General features: G+C 42.8%; 1 protein-coding gene across 1 annotated transcript in view; it reads left to right on the top strand.

The window, feature by feature from the left end:
• DOCK2 (dedicator of cytokinesis 2) overlaps positions 1-16002 on the top strand; it is a 513293-nt gene that overhangs the window by 173488 nt on the left and 323803 nt on the right. The window lies entirely within an intron of this gene.

The raw sequence follows: 16002 nt of genomic DNA on the forward strand, positions 1-16002 counted from the left end.
ATAGTTTGTCCCTATGTAGTATGGATTATGTTAAAGTTACCATTGTAATCAGTAGTTTATAATGTAACATAAATAGCAACAGCTAAAGAAAATTGTGATTCTTTGCCACATATATGTATTCTTCTACATCATAATTATAATAATTATTTTTCAGCTATAACAAAGTAGAGGAATGTACTTGTTGTAAAGATCAACTATTTATTTCTGAATAATGAACAACTTTGCATGTAATTTTAGCAACAAACTGGTAAACAGAAAGATGCTTGAGTGATGGAAAACCTGGAGGGAGAAAGCATGGAATTATGCAGTACCACATAAATGACAGAAGCAAATGCAGCCCAGGTTCTGGTAATTTTATTAGTGTGTTTTTCAACAGAGGCAGAAGGGTCTCATTGTATGTTGGTCTTTCCAGGGCCCTAAAGCAGGGGGATCTGCTCTGAAAAGTAAAGGAATAAGTGGCAGTTATCTTTATGTATTCACTTCTCTGGAATCCTTTATCTTGAACTTGGAATAAATTATTCATTACATAGGTGATATAATACACAAGGAGATGCAGGTCTTCCCTCCATAAATAATACATTACTAGAGTGTCACAGGAAATATAAATGGCCTTTGATTTTTGCAATGTATACTTATTGAGTGGATGCTGGTCCCAGATGATCATAAATTTGGATCAACTTGGTTGAAAACAGTGGAATTACTATGGTGTAAATGTGATCACAGTCAGGCCTGTATTCTTTTTTCTCATCTGTATAAGGCTATTAACAGTTTGAAAATGACATAATTTTGCTGCCTCTTCTTAACCATTTGTACACACAGCTTTTAAAGTGAGATCAAATGGTTTTGGTTTACCCTCTTGGAGTGCAATATGATATTGAAATGCATTCTGTCTTTATTTCCTCTCTGTCCACATAGCACACTGTCTCAGCTAAACTAAATTTTTTACTTATCCATATTTTACATGTGCCTATTAGCAATGGATGGGACATACCTTACAGGACCTGAAAGGTTCCCCTTCTCAGGTTCTCTAACAAAAGAAGGCTATGTCTGCTCTGAGGTGGGAAGCTATGACCTAGAGGAATTTGCCTGAGAAGCTCCAAGGAAGGAGTCAGGAGATGCATCTAATTTCCAGAAATATACATGAATAAGCCAGGTTTTTTTTTCTGCTGTACGGCAGAAACTCCTCACTCCTTGGAAGGGTAGTGAAAAGCATTTACTTTTTGTTTTGTGAATCATTCTTAGAAATAACCAGCTCAAGATACTGAGGGCCTTTTGCACTGGCTCTTGAAAATAATCAGGCATATTTTCCAAAAGAGGCTTTTCCTTCTAAAGTATCTGCTATTGCTTGTAAGAGTCACCTAACTGGTCTCTACTACACTAAAATTCAGGTACAAAAGGAGACATCTTTTGTCTTGGCCTTTTTGGATAAACAGCTAACACATCCACAGTCAGGGACTAATCCCTGCATTTGCAGGATATTAGATTATTTGAGTTGTAGGTCATCTTCATCACTAGCTTCTGTGATATTAAGCAATTTTTATTGTACTACTTTGAGCTGGCATTCAAACTTTGTACTTGATTCAAGGGTCCCTTCTAATTAATGCTTGCATAAAAATAAAAATATTCTTGGAAACTTTATTTTCCTGTACTGTAGAAATTGTTCGAGTTGACCCAGCAATAAAAATTGCATATGACGAGCTTTGTTCTTAACTTTGCAGGGAGATACCACATTGGATATGGTACTTTTGCCTTGCTCACCTGGTCGAACTGATTCACTGATTGTATCCAACCACTCACCAGCCAGTCACAAACTGTGCTTCTGATCCCCCACATCGGTTATCAAGAAGCTGAAAAAAGAAATCACACAACTCCCTTTATTGCATTCCAGTTCTCTGGCTCCCAATCAGCACACAGGTCCAGTACGATGAAAAGTTATTTAAAAATTCTGCTCACTATACAAAGTGTTCTTTTGACCCCAAAGGGTCAGCCATGTTACCAGGTCAATACTAGTTTGGAGCTTACCTAAAATACCACACTACCAGCCTATCCTTTAGCATCTAAAACTAAAGCCTTTATTATAAAGAAAAAAGAACAAGAAGAGAGTTGTTAAATGGTAAAGCAGTCAGATATGTACAAAGACTTCAAAGTCCATATATCAGGTTCTTAGCAATATTGGTGAGTTTGCTGGCTTGAAAGTCCCTCTGGAACACATCCACAGCTTGGATACGTCTTTCAGTCCCTAGATCAGAGCTTTATTTGTAGAAAAGTTACTCCAGAGGTAGGAAGCAAGATTGAAGACAAAATGTAGAATGATGCAGCTGTCCTTCATATTCCTTTTGCCATGTGGCTTGTACAGTAAAAGCTGTGTTATCCAACCCTGTATCAACTGAAAAGCTCTATAAATCGGCATTTCCAATCTCCATAAAAAGTCCTGTTTAAAGTTCCAGCAGGCTCCCTACCTGGCTCCGTGTGGCTCCCCGAAAGCAGTGGCATGTCTCTGTTGCCCCTAAGTTGAGGAATGGCCAAGAGGGGGCTTGGAGTGTTGGAGGGGTTTCAGGCGCAGGAGGAGGTTGTGGCATGGGCTCTGAGAGGGAGTTTGGATGTGGGTGGGGGCTCAAGCCAGGGGGTTGGGGCATGAGAGGGGGCCCTGGATGCTGGATCCATGGGGTGGGGGCGCTCACCTCAGCAGTTCCTACGCAGAGGCACGACAGGCAGCCCTGTGCGCTGCCCCCACGAGTGCTGGCTTGGCAGCTCCTATTGGCTGGGAACTGTGGCCAATGGGAGATGTGGGGGTGGTGCCTGTGAGTGCAGGCTGCATGCAGAGCTGCCTGCCACACCTCTGCCTAGCAGCAGGAAGGAATACAATTGATGGTTTAAGTTGTAATTGTCACAGTTGTGAACAGATATCTCCTTTTGTCAAGAAACATGGGGTGTCTCTGAAGTCTCTCACTGCCGAAAGGATTTTGTTTGCTGATTTTATTTTCAAAGTTGTGCTTTAAATCTATATTCAGGTGACATCTATGTCCTGATTTGTGAGTGGGCATGAAGCCATCCTAACAGATGAGTATGAGTACAGACCTGCCAAGGATTCAGGATTAGTTTTCCTTGAGGGGACAAAGTGGCTTCAAACCTTTATCATCAGTTTGATTCTATGTATAAAGCATTCTGAAATGAAGCCTGAACTATGATTTCTGCTGAGAGAGACCCACATGTCTTTACTGTGCTAATGATATTATTTAAATAATAACTTTTAACATCCATACTTCAGTTACCAGATATATTGGAACTCATTTAATAATTGTGAAAAATCTAGGTCATCTGGAGAAGGGATGGGGTGGAGGGAATAGACAAGAGAAGAAAATGATTTGCAGTTGCTGTGCTAGGTCATGTATTAGTGGAGTGTAGGATTTCTGTTCTACCTGACCTCAGCTAGGAAGATGACATCAAGGAACTTCTCTTTAGGAAGCAAGTTACTTTCAGTCTGGTTAAATGTAAGGGAATATATCATTCATGTGGTGGAGCTTTCTGAATACTTGTGTAAGCTGCTGCAGTTATATGATTTAAGTCTTGTGTATTTTAATACAATTTGGCCCAAGACTGGGTTTAGAATAGTGGACTTCCAGCTATTTGCTTTTTTAAAGAGCCACCCTTGAAATATTGTTACTCTTTCATGAAGTTTAATTGAGGCTGTGAAAGAGTATGCACCTCTACTGCACATATAAAGTAGTTATGTGGGGTGCATTTTCTTTCCATCTGTATATTTTCTTTCCCTTTTGGGGGTTGGTGGGATTGGTGAATGCTTTTTAGATATGAGTCTGAGTCAAGAAATATTGTTGCTCTAATGCTGACACAAAAGGGAGTGCTATGATTTTACATGAATAGCTGACGTTTTAGGAACCCCCTGGCCACTGTATTCCCCAGAAGTTGCAATTTTGAGACATTCCCAGTCCCTACCATTGTTGTCTTGGGTTGTTGTGGTATGGGGGCATACAGACCCAGGAGTCTCTCTCCTCTCTGCATTACAGGGGGGTGCTATAAGTTTATGCTTTAAAGAAATAAAACATGTATTGCCTAAATGTAAAAGGCATCAAAGGACTATGAATATGTGGTTACAGAAAATTAGTTGCAGTTTGTTGTTTTAGGGAGCATGGGGGGAGTGGGGAGTAAACCACTGTGGAAATGTCAGTTACCGATGTTAAGATCATAGCACTCTGTGTAAGATCATGCCTTAGGTGTGACATAACCTTAGTCCCAGATTTGGACCTTAGCGTCCAAAATATGGGGGTTAGCATGAAAACCTCCAAGCTTAGTTACCAGCTTGGACCTGGTACCTGCTGCCACCACCCAAAAAATTAGAGTGTTTTGGGGCACTCTGGTCCGCCTGAAAAACCTTCCCTGGGACCCCAAGACCCAAATCCCTTGAGTCTCACAACAAAGGGAAATAATCCTTTTTCCCTTCCCCCCTCCAGATGCTCCTGGAGAGATACACAGACACAAGCTCTGTGAAACTACACAGAGTGACTCCCCCTCTCTGCTTCCAGTCCTGGAAACAAAAAGTACTTTCCTATTTCCCCAGAGGGAATGCAAGATCAGGCTAGCAAATCCAACACACACAGATCTCCCCCCCTGATTTCTTCCTCCCACCAATTCCCTGGTGAGTACAGACTCAATTTCCCTGAAGTAAAGAAAAACTCCAACAGGTCTTAAAAGAAAGCTTTATATAAAAAGAAAGAAAAATACATACAAATATTCTCTCTGTATTAAGATGATACAACACAGGGTCAATTGCTTAAAAGAATATTGAATAAACAGCCTTATTCAAAAAGAATACAAATCAAAGCCCTCCAGCACTTATATTTATGCAAATACCAAAGAAAAAAAACCATAGAACTTACTATCTGATCTCTTTGTCCTTTCACTTAGAAACAGAAGACTAGAAAGTAGAAACTACTTCTCCAAAGCTCAGAGAAAAGCAGGCAGACAGAAAACAAAGACTCAGACACACAATTCCCTCCACCCAAAGTTGAAAAAATCCGGTTTCCTGATTGGTCCTCTGGTCAGGTGCTTCAGGTGAAAGAGACATTAACCCTTAGCTATCTGTTTATGACACGCCCCCCAAATTGCAGACAGTGGGGAAGCTCACTGGCGGCGATTTCCTTCTAGAACTTGAAAATAAACAGATTAATACAACACATACACTCCTAAGTATATAACTTTACATATACTCCTAAGTATATAACTAACAGACTTCTACATTTTAAGAACACTTTTTAACTACTGAATTCTGGGAAACTCTCACGGGAGAGTGCATCAGCTACTTTGTTAGAAGCTCCTGTGATGTGTTGAATTTCAAAATCAAAATCTTGGAGAGCTAAACTCCAATGAAGAAGTTTCTTGTTGTTCCCCTTGGCAGTATGAAGCCACTTTAGTGCAGCATGGTCAGTTTGTAGTTGGAACCGCCGTCCCCAAACATATGGGCGTAGCTTTTCCAGGGCGTACACAATGGCATAGCATTCCTTTTCACTGACTGACCAGTGACTTTCCCTGTCAGACAGTTTCTTGCTGAGAAACACGACAGGATGGAAGTTGTGATCTGTTGCTTCCTGCATGAGCACTGCTCCTATACCACGCTCAGATGCATCCGTGGTTACTAGGAATGGCTTGTCAAAGTCCGGGGCCCTGAGCACAGGGTCAGACATGAGCGTTGCCTTAAGTTGGGTAAAGGCCTTTTGACACTCATCAGTCCACTTAACTGCATTTGGCTGGGTTTTTTTTGTCAGGTCGGTCAATGGGGCAGCGATTTGGCTGTAGTGTGGTACAAATCGCCTGTAGTATCCGGCCAAGCCTAAGAAGGATTGGACCTGCTTCTTTGACTTTGGGACAGGCCACTTTTGGATAGCATCCACCTTGGCCTGTAGGGGGTTGATGGTTCCTCGACCCACCTGGTGCCCCAGGTAAGTCACTCTGTTTTGGCCTATTTGACACTTTTTGGCCTTAACAGTTAGTCCGGCCTGCCTGATGCGCTCAAAGACCTTTTCCAGGTGTAGTAGGTGTTCGGGCCAGGAGTCTGAAAAAATGGCCACATCATCGAGGTAGGCAACTGCAAATTCTCCCAGTCCAGCTAGTAGACCATCTACCAGCCTCTGGAAGGTGGCGGGTGCATTTCGAAGGCCGAAAGGAAGGACATTGAATTCATACACCCCCGCATGGGTGACGAATGCTGACCTCTCCTTGGCAGGTTCATCTAGTGGTACTTGCCAGTACCCCTTGGTTAAGTCTATTGTAGAGATGAACTGGGCACGTCCCAACTTCTCCAATAGCTCATCGGTGCGTGGCATTGGATAGTTGTCCGGACGAGTTACAGCATTTAGCTTACGGTAGTCCACGCAAAAGCGTATTTCCCCATCTGGTTTGGGAACCAGAACCACTGGAGATGCCCATGCACTGGTAGATGAGCGGATTATACCCATCTGTAGCATGTTCTGGATCTCCCGTTCTATAGCAGCTTGGGCATGAGGAGACACTCGGTAGGGTGGGGTTCTGATTGGGTGAGCATTACCTGTATCAATGGAGTGGTATGCCCATTCAGTCCGTCCTGGGGTGGCTGAGAACAATGGGGCGAAGCTAGTGCACAGCTCCTTGATTTGTTGCCGCTGCAGACGTTCCAGGGTGGTTGAGAGGTTCACCTCTTCCACGCCACCGTCTTTTTTCCCGTCGTAGTAGACACCGTCAGGCCACTCAGCATATTCTCCCTGGACTGTAAACTGACAAACCTGTAAGTCTCTGGAATAGAAAGGCTTGAGAGAATTAACATGGTACACTTTAGGCTTTAGTGAGGAATTGGGAAATGCTATGAGGTAGTTTACAGCTCCCAGGCGCTCTTGGACCGTGAATGGCCCTTCCCATGATGCTTCCATCTTATGGGCCTGTTGCGCCTTCAAGACCATAACCTGGTCTCCTACCTTGAAGGAACGTTCTCTGGCATGTCTGTCATACCAGGCCTTTTGCTCTTCTTGAGCATCCTTTAGGTTCTCTCTAGCAAGGGCTAAAGAGTGTCGGAGGGTGCTTTGTAGGTTGCTTACAAAGTCCAGAATGTTAGTTCCTGGAGAAGGCGTAAACCCCTCCCATTGCTGCTTCACCAACTGTAATGGCCCCTTAACCTCGTGACCATACACAAGTTCAAATGGTGAAAACCCTAAACTGGGATGTGGTACAGCCCTGTAGGCAAACAGCAACTGCTGCAACACTAGGTCCCAATTATTGGAGAATTCGTTGATGAATTTTCGTATCATGGCCCCCAAAGTTCCATTGAACCTTTCCACCAGGCCATTGGTTTGATGGTGGTACGGGGTGGCAACCAAGTGATTCACCCCATGAGTTTCCCACAGTTTTTCCATGGTCCCTGCCAGGAAATTAGACCCTGAATCTGTAAGGATGTCGGAGGGCCAACCTACCCTGGCAAAGATGTCTGTTAAGGCCAGGCACACAGTGTTAGCCCTGGTGTTGCCTAGAGCTACTGCTTCCGGCCATCGGGTAGCAAAGTCCACTAAAGTCAGTACGTACTGCTTTCCTCTGGGCGTCTTTTTTGGGAAAGGGCCCAGAATATCCACAGCTACTCGCTGAAATGGGACCTCAATTATGCGGAGTGGCTGGAGAGGGGCCTTGACCTGGTCTTGAGGCTTTCCCACTCTTTGGCATACCTCACAAGACCGGACATACTTGGCAACGTCCTTGCCCATCCCCTCCCAGTGGAAGGACTTCCCCAACCGGTCTTTGGTTCTGTTCACCCCAGCATGCCCACTGGGATGATCATGGGCTAAGCTTAAGAGCTTCCCCCGGTACTTAGTTGGAACCACCAACTGTTTTTGCGGCTGCCATTCTTCCCGGTGTCCACCAGAAAGAATTTCCTTGTATAAAAGTCCTTGGTCTATAACAAACCGGGATCGATTAGAAGAGCTGAGAGGCGGTGGGGTGCTCCGTGCCGCCGCCCAAGCTTTCTGAAGGCTGTCATCTGCTTCCTGCTCAGTCTGGAACTGTTCCCTTGAGGCTGGGGTCACCAGTTCTTCCTCAGACTGTGGACTTGGGCTTGGTCCCTCTGGAAGCGATGTAGGTGATGGGGTTGTTTCCGTTGCTGGTGAACCGCTCTCCGCTGGTGCACCTGAGGGTATTTCAGGCTCTGGCTGAGCCTTTTGGGTATGGCTGTCTGTTGCTTCTGCCAGTTGTGGCTCGCTGGCGCCCTCTGGCGTTGAGTTTGAAGATGTGGTTGCACTTGCTGGTGCTGGTTGCTGTTCCAGTTCCGGGCCTGGGACTGGAGGTGCTGTGGCTGTTTCAGTGGTTGGCATGGAATCCGGGTCCACTACCTCTGTCTGGGTCTCTGGTAACACAGACGGGGCCTCTGTGGACGGCTCAGGAACAGGAATGGGTCTGGAAGCTTGCCTGGTTTGGCTACGTGTAACCATTCCCACTCTCTTGGCCCGCCTCACCTGGTTGGCCAAGTCTTCCCCCAGTAGCATGGGGATAGGATAATTGTCATAGACTGCAAAAGTCTACATTCCTGACCAGCCTTTGTACTGGACAGGCAGTTGAGCTGTAGGCAAGTCTACAGCTTGTGACATGAAGGGGTAAATTGTAACTTTGGCCTTTGGGTTGATGAATTTGGGGTCAACGAAGGATTGGTGGATAGCTGACACTTGTGCCCCCGTGTCTCTCCACGCAGTAACCTTCTTTCCGCCCACTCTCAAATTTTCCCTTCGCTCCAAGGGTATTTGAGAGGCATCCGGGCCTGGGGATCTTTGGTGTGATGGTGGTGTAATGAATTGCACTCGCATGGTGTTCTTGGGACACTTGGCCTTGATATGTCCCAGTTCATTACACTTAAAGCATCTTCCATCTGATGGATCACTGGGCCGAGGTGAGTTACTGGAGACTGGTGAGGTTGAAGGGTAGGGTATCTGTGGCTTTACTTGGGTGGTATGTGGGGTCTTTGGCTGTCCTCGGTTGTAGGGTTTATGGTCTGTGTGCCCCCTGGGGTAATCGTTCCTCTTGACAGTAGCTTTCTTGCTTTCTGCCAGTTCCATCCATTTGGCTCCAATCTCCCCCGCCTCAGCGATATCTTTGGGATTTCCATCTTGTATGTACCGTGTGATGTCTTCAGGAACACCATCCAAGAACTGCTCCATTTGTATGAGGAGGTTCAGTTCTTCCAAAGTTTGAATGTTGTTTCCTGTTATCCAGGCCTCATAGTTTTTTGCAATGTAGTAGGCGTGTTTGGGAAATGACACCTCGGGTTTCCACTTTTGGGTTCTGAAGCGCCGACGGGCATGATCTGGGGTTATCCCCATTCTGTATCTGGCCTTGGTTTGAAAAAGTTTATAGTCATTCATTTGCAGCTTAGGCATTTCAGCTGCCACCTCTGCTAAAGGTCCACTGAGCTGTGACCTCAATTCTACCATGTACTGGTCTTCGGGGATGTTGTACCCAAGACAGGCTCTTTCAAAATTTTCCAAGAAGGCCTCGGTGTCATCACCTGCCTTGTAGGTGGGAAATTTCCTGTGCTGTGGAGCAATAATTGGCGCCGGGTTGTTAGGGTTGGCTGGCACAGGCAGCCCAGCTTTTGCCAACTCCAGTTCATGTTTTCTCTGTTTTTCCTTCTCTTCATTCTCTTTTTGTTGTTTTTCCATTTCTTTTTGTTGTTTTTCCATTTCTTTTTGGTGTTTTTCCATTTCTTTTTGGTGTTTTTCCATTTCTCGGTGGTGGGCCGCCTCCTCTTCTTCTTGCTTCCTTCTGTGGGCCAACTCTTCTTCTGCTTGTTTCCTTCGGTAGGCTCTCTCTTCTTCTTCTAGTTTTCTTTTGTGTGCTGCCGCTTGGGCTGCCTGTTCTCTTTGGAAGGCTGCCAGTTTCATGCTTTCTTCCTTTTCTTTCATCTCCATCTGTCGCCTGTGTTCAGCTTCTTTGATTTGTTCTTCGGCCTCAATTTTTGCCTTAGAAGTCATGGTTCCTGTTTTCTTGTGTTGGGGTGCCCTCCGGTGTTTATCTTCTGAACTGCAGGTTCTGTTGCCTCCTGAAGTCTGCCTAGCAACAGTGCTTTTTTCCTTTTCTCTCTCTAGCTAATGTTCAATGAAGGGAAACCAGAAAAACCACTTTATTTGCATGCATATAAGTGCTGTTACTTGCCTCCTAATGGGAGGGCTATTGCATGACAAAAGACCCTCAACAGTTTGGTAATGGCTTCTTGCTTAACATGCAAGCCACAAACTGCCAGAGAGAGCAGAAAAAAAAATTCTCTCTGGTTCCCTTTTTAAAACCAACTGCTTCTCTCTCTGCTAAAAAGCCCTTAGCAGAGAAAAGAAAAATATAATATTCCTACTGGCTTCTGGATTCTGTCTATATCCCACCAGCTGCCACTCATGACATAACCTTAGTCCCAGATTTGGACCTTAGCGTCCAAAATATGGGGGTTAGCATGAAAACCTCCAAGCTTAGTTACCAGCTTGGACCTGGTACCTGCTGCCACCACCCAAAAAATTAGAGTGTTTTGGGGCACTCTGGTCCGCCTGAAAAACCTTCCCTGGGACCCCAAGACCCAAATCCCTTGAGTCTCACAACAAAGGGAAATAATCCTTTTTCCCTTCCCCCCTCCAGATGCTCCTGGAGAGATACACAGACACAAGCTCTGTGAAACTACACAGAGTGACTCCCCCTCTCTGCTTCCAGTCCTGGAAACAAAAAGTACTTTCCTATTTCCCCAGAGGGAATGCAAGATCAGGCTAGCAAATCCAACACACACAGATCTCCCCCCCTGATTTCTTCCTCCCACCAATTCCCTGGTGAGTACAGACTCAATTTCCCTGAAGTAAAGAAAAACTCCAACAGGTCTTAAAAGAAAGCTTTATATAAAAAGAAAGAAAAATACATACAAATATTCTCTCTGTATTAAGATGATACAACACAGGGTCAATTGCTTAAAAGAATATTGAATAAACAGCCTTATTCAAAAAGAATACAAATCAGAGCCCTCCAGCACTTATATTTATGCAAATACCAAAGAAAAAAAACCATAGAACTTACTATCTGATCTCTTTGTCCTTACACTTAGAAACAGAAGACTAGAAAGTAGAAACTACTTCTCCAAAGCTCAGAGAAAAGCAGGCAGACAGAAAACAAAGACTCAGACACACAATTCCCTCCACCCAAAGTTGAAAAAATCCGGTTTCCTGATTGGTCCCCTGGTCAGGTGCTTCAGGTGAAAGAGACATTAACCCTTAGCTATCTGTTTATGACAAGGTGTAAAGGATATAGGGTTCTGTAACATACATTAAACTCAGTTTCTGTTCTTTGAAGGCACAGGATTCTTTATTAGCTCAGAAAGTACAAACACCTATAACACAGAGCATAGAGGGACTTGTATCTGTATGGACTCATACTAAAATGTCTCAGCCACAGTTTAACATTGCTGAACACTTGATTTAATAACCTAATAACCATGTGGGTTCAGCTTTTCTGTACACAGTATCCAAACTGTGGCCTCACTCTATGTAGATAATGAGATAGGACTGGGAGTCAGGAAAATGCGTTGTCCAAGATCTGTATTACAAGGATAATTGAAAAAAGTCAGTCTGACGAAGTTGGTATTCACTCACGAAAATCTCATGCTCCAATACGTCTGTTAGTCTATAAGGTGCCACAGGACTCTTTGCTGCTTTTACAGATCCAGACTAACATGGCTACACCTCTGATACTTGAAAAAAGTCAGACTCATAAGTTGTATGCAATATTGTAACTGTACTGGACCCAGGATATTAGAAAGACGAGCTGGGTGAGATCTTTTATTGGACCAAGTTGATCCAATAAAAGTATTCTCACCCACCTTGTCTCTCTAAGACTGTTATAAATTTCCATAATTGATAATGTTAATGCATTATTGACAGCCAGTCAGAAAATAGCACTAGGGCTCAAAATTAACACAATTTCCTAAAGCAAAGTCACACCCTATAAAGTTTCTTTGGTTCATGATGAAAAACATTATTGAACTACTTATGCACTGTCTACAGTGAGAGGATTCTTTTTTTAAACTGCATTTATTCTGAAGTTATCTGGCTTAACTTTTGGATCTCATGAGTTTCAGCCCAGCTTGGCAGTATTTTTATCCTGATGATGCTGGTAACTGAAAATGTGGCATAAATAGACAATCAGTTGCATATTTCATTTTGATTAAGTCTGTTTGATAGGGATTTGTATAACAGTTTATGTAACCTTAGTAGAGAATGGGAGGCATGACCTAGTGGTTAAAGCGCAAGGCTGGGCATCAGGAGGCTGGCACTGCCATAGACTTGCTGTGTGATCTTAACCAAAATTACTTAGCTTCTCTGCCTCAGCTACCCTATGTAAAATAGGGAATCATGCTGGTTTACATCAGAAGGATATTGTGAGCCTTGTTTCACTAATGTTTTAAAACACCTGTAGTGGATTTATACTACGAAAGTAAAACAAAACCAAGTTGTAAAGGTTTAGTTTTTTACCACAATGGGGGGCAAAAAAGTAATTAAGAGACAATGATAGGGATTTGCTTCTCTGTGACGGTGGGAGTGCAGCAAAGTAACAGTTATCAACTTTCATGTACATTTGGCATGTGGATAAATAATTACTATATAATCTATATGTGTGTATCATGCTAACTAAAATCTCACCATTTGCATGCACAATTTAGGAGATACCTTGAAGTCCTGAATTTTCTTTGATTCATAATTTAAAGTACCCTTTAGCTCAAGTATAAAATATCCCTAGCAAAAACCCTTTGCTTGTTTTGATGTCTCAATATAGTTTTGAGACAAAGTTCTGTAAGTATGTAATTTTGGGGGACTTACAACTCAATTGCATCCTCTCTCTTGCAAGATACCCGAAGGGAATTTTTATAGTCGCTGTTTCAGGCATCTCTGGGGAGACTGTATTTGTTGAAGTGGTGAAGCTGAAATTCATTCTTTGGGCCAATCAATGTAGAGGTTTTTCCTGGAAGGTATGAAATTTGTTCCTGTGTGTGATGTTCAGGACTCATTTACTGAAAGTTAAGGGAAGCTGAGATGATTGAGGTAACTGAAGAAGAGAATTTGTTAACTTCTATAATTGTATGTTCTGAACTGTCATAGCAGCTGCATAGCAATCACAATTGATTTTGTAACTGACCAAATGGGTTTAATTCACTGAAGCGATATTTTTGAAAGCTAGGATCTATATTTTTCGGAACGATTGAATAACTGCCTGTTCAGTTTCTTATACATCAATAGAAGTGTTTACGAGTATCTTGCATATGTAATTGGTTCAGTATTTAAAAACAATGTGTGTATTCCCTGAAATATTTATGAATGAAAGTTAGTTAAAAGTTAGCATTGTGTAATGCTTAAATATGTAAACCTGAGTAGCTTTACAATAAGTTTTAAAGAGTAGTTACTGCTGTGTCTAATGCAAAAAGATAGGTAACATATAAGACTGACCTAAAAGATGAGAACTGAGTTAATGTACAGCTTGTTTGCATGAAAATGTATTTATGGTTACAAAAGGTACTATGTAAAAATGGCATTTTCTTACCTGCTGGCAGCAGACAGGTTGTATATGCAGTGATGATTGCATCCTGAGTACAGTAAGCTTTAGTCTGTCATTCATGTTTGCATATTGGCTCTGCAGTGCTATAAGCGGGTGATCTGGATTCTTCTCTAGCTGATGCATCATAAAGGAAAGCATTTCCATTACTTACCTATGGTGCTTTAGAAGGACTTGGAAGGGGGCAGTGGCAGAAAAGGGGGGAAATTAAATCATTTCATGGTACTGATTGCTTGGTGGAGTAGTGATGGAGACCAGTGTGCTATTAGCCAGCAAATTGGCTTTTGCCTATCCCTCTTTCTAGGGGGTATGTGAGGGCTGCCAGACGCAGAGTCAGACATTGGCTTTCACCTGCCCATCCTTGGGGTTGTGATTTTTGTTCTGGGTTATTGATGGCATCAGTGGGGGTTGTTACCTGGGTTAGCAAATGTATCAAACAGAAGTGGTGTTTCCCAGTGTGGTCTGCACCAAGCTGATTGTCTGTCAGGCTCAAGTGGGAATTTTTCTCTTAATTGCTTTTCTTCCATGTTGTTGGGGCCTCTCATGGCCACTGGGTTCTGAAATAACCAATTTGAACTATTGGAAATCACCTGTTCCCAAATAAGCTTGCAACCAGTTCACTGAAGGTGAAATTCACACCTTTTTTGCAGAGCTTTTAAAAACATGAGTTTTTTTTATGCACATTTGTGTGAATTTAAAAAAAAAAGGCTTCATGGTTTGTTTTGTTAATTCAAAAGTTCTCCTTTTCTGGAGAAAATAAACTCATTTGCAAGTAGAAATTAGACATATTCTTAGTGAAAAGTGAAAGCATGATGAAGAGTTTTTGATGTGGAAAAAAAATCTGTGTTCACAAAAACAATTTTAAGGTACGAGGTGTCACCTGAAACAAATCGGTCAAAATTTCAGCTCAGTGTTTCACTGAAAAGTTTTCAACAGGTCTGCACATTTCTTGTAATTCTTTTGTTCTAAGGTGAAATCTCTAAAGCTACATTCAGTTTTGATCTCTTGCTGGATGTTTTTTGTAGACATGAGAGGAAATTGCAGTTAAAGTGACCTCTTCACTGCCTCATTCACTGTTTCACTACATCCTGTTTGCTCACTTTAGACTCAGCTTTATAATGACAATAATACTCAACGTTATTGATTAATAATTATTTGGTAGTATGTAACATCAATTCTTTTGGAAATATCCCCATTCTTTACCTGTAGCCACTCAGCTTTTCTTAAAGTTGTTTATTTGTAGTTAACAGGGCTGGCTCTATAGTTTTCACTGCCCCAAGCAGCACACCGAATTGCAGCCACAGACTGCAGGGGCAGTCCGTGTGCCTTTAGGGCGGCAGGCGCATTTCCGCGGCGGCGGCAATTCGGCAGCAGTTTCTATGTTTAGCTGAAGCCGCCGCGGACAGCTAAACATAGAAGCTGCTGCCGAATTGCAGCCACTGTGGAAACACATGTGCTGCCCTAAGGGCACACGGACTGCCCCCGCCATCCACGGCTGCAATTCGGTGTACAGCTTGGGGGCAAAACAACAGTGACTGCCGCCCCTTGCAGATTGCTGCCCCAGGCACCAGCTTGGAATGCTGGTGCCTGGAGTGGGCCCTGGTAGTTAATGTAGCACTTTTGCCAAAATTTTCCTAGAAATAGTTCTCCTAAATAGAATATCAGTTAGTTTGAGCTACAGCTACATCAGACTTTTCATTTCATTGGGGTTGTTCAGTTGAAAATGAGGACAGAAATGGGTTCAGCTCTTAATATCTGGAACTTCTGCTGCAGATAGGCATCTCCAAAGTTTTCCATGTTTGTTAAGTGGGTCTCTCTGCAGAGTTCACATTTACTTAACTTTTGCTATCAAATAATACATGTAGATCTCTATTGTTTCCTTATCCATATTTTACTTTCTGGACATGTGTGACTCCTTTCAGTCTCAAACATTCCCCTCAGAACAATTATGCTAGAAAAGCAATCTTACTCCTGTCAAACAAACAAATGAAACACACCACAAAAACAAAAGCAACCCAACATGTCAACAAAGAATAAACCTAGATTGATTTAAATACGGCATCTCACTTGGTAAAGAAATATAGGCGTTCTTTGCAATCTTTCATACGTGGAGTCAACAAGTATTCACAGACAAGTGTCCATGGCATTAAAAAACACTCCAAACTTAGCTGAAGGCAGGTTAGCATTTTATCTCAACTGGTTTGTCATTTGTGTGTGAAGTATATTGGTAAACAGCGAAGGCATCAAAAATACTGAAGAGGCCTTTGGGCATGAGAGAGAAATCAAGAAAACCAAGGTGATGGAGACTTCTGCTATTAAAGCTGAGAAAAGAAGAGCTTATTGTTTCAAAGAGGATTTATTTCAAAATAGCATTGACTTATTTTTTCCTTTTCATAAAAGAATATTTTA

This window comes from Gopherus flavomarginatus, chromosome 7 (genome assembly GCF_025201925.1).
Source record: "Gopherus flavomarginatus isolate rGopFla2 chromosome 7, rGopFla2.mat.asm, whole genome shotgun sequence".
NCBI classification, from domain to species: domain Eukaryota; kingdom Metazoa; phylum Chordata; order Testudines; family Testudinidae; genus Gopherus; species Gopherus flavomarginatus.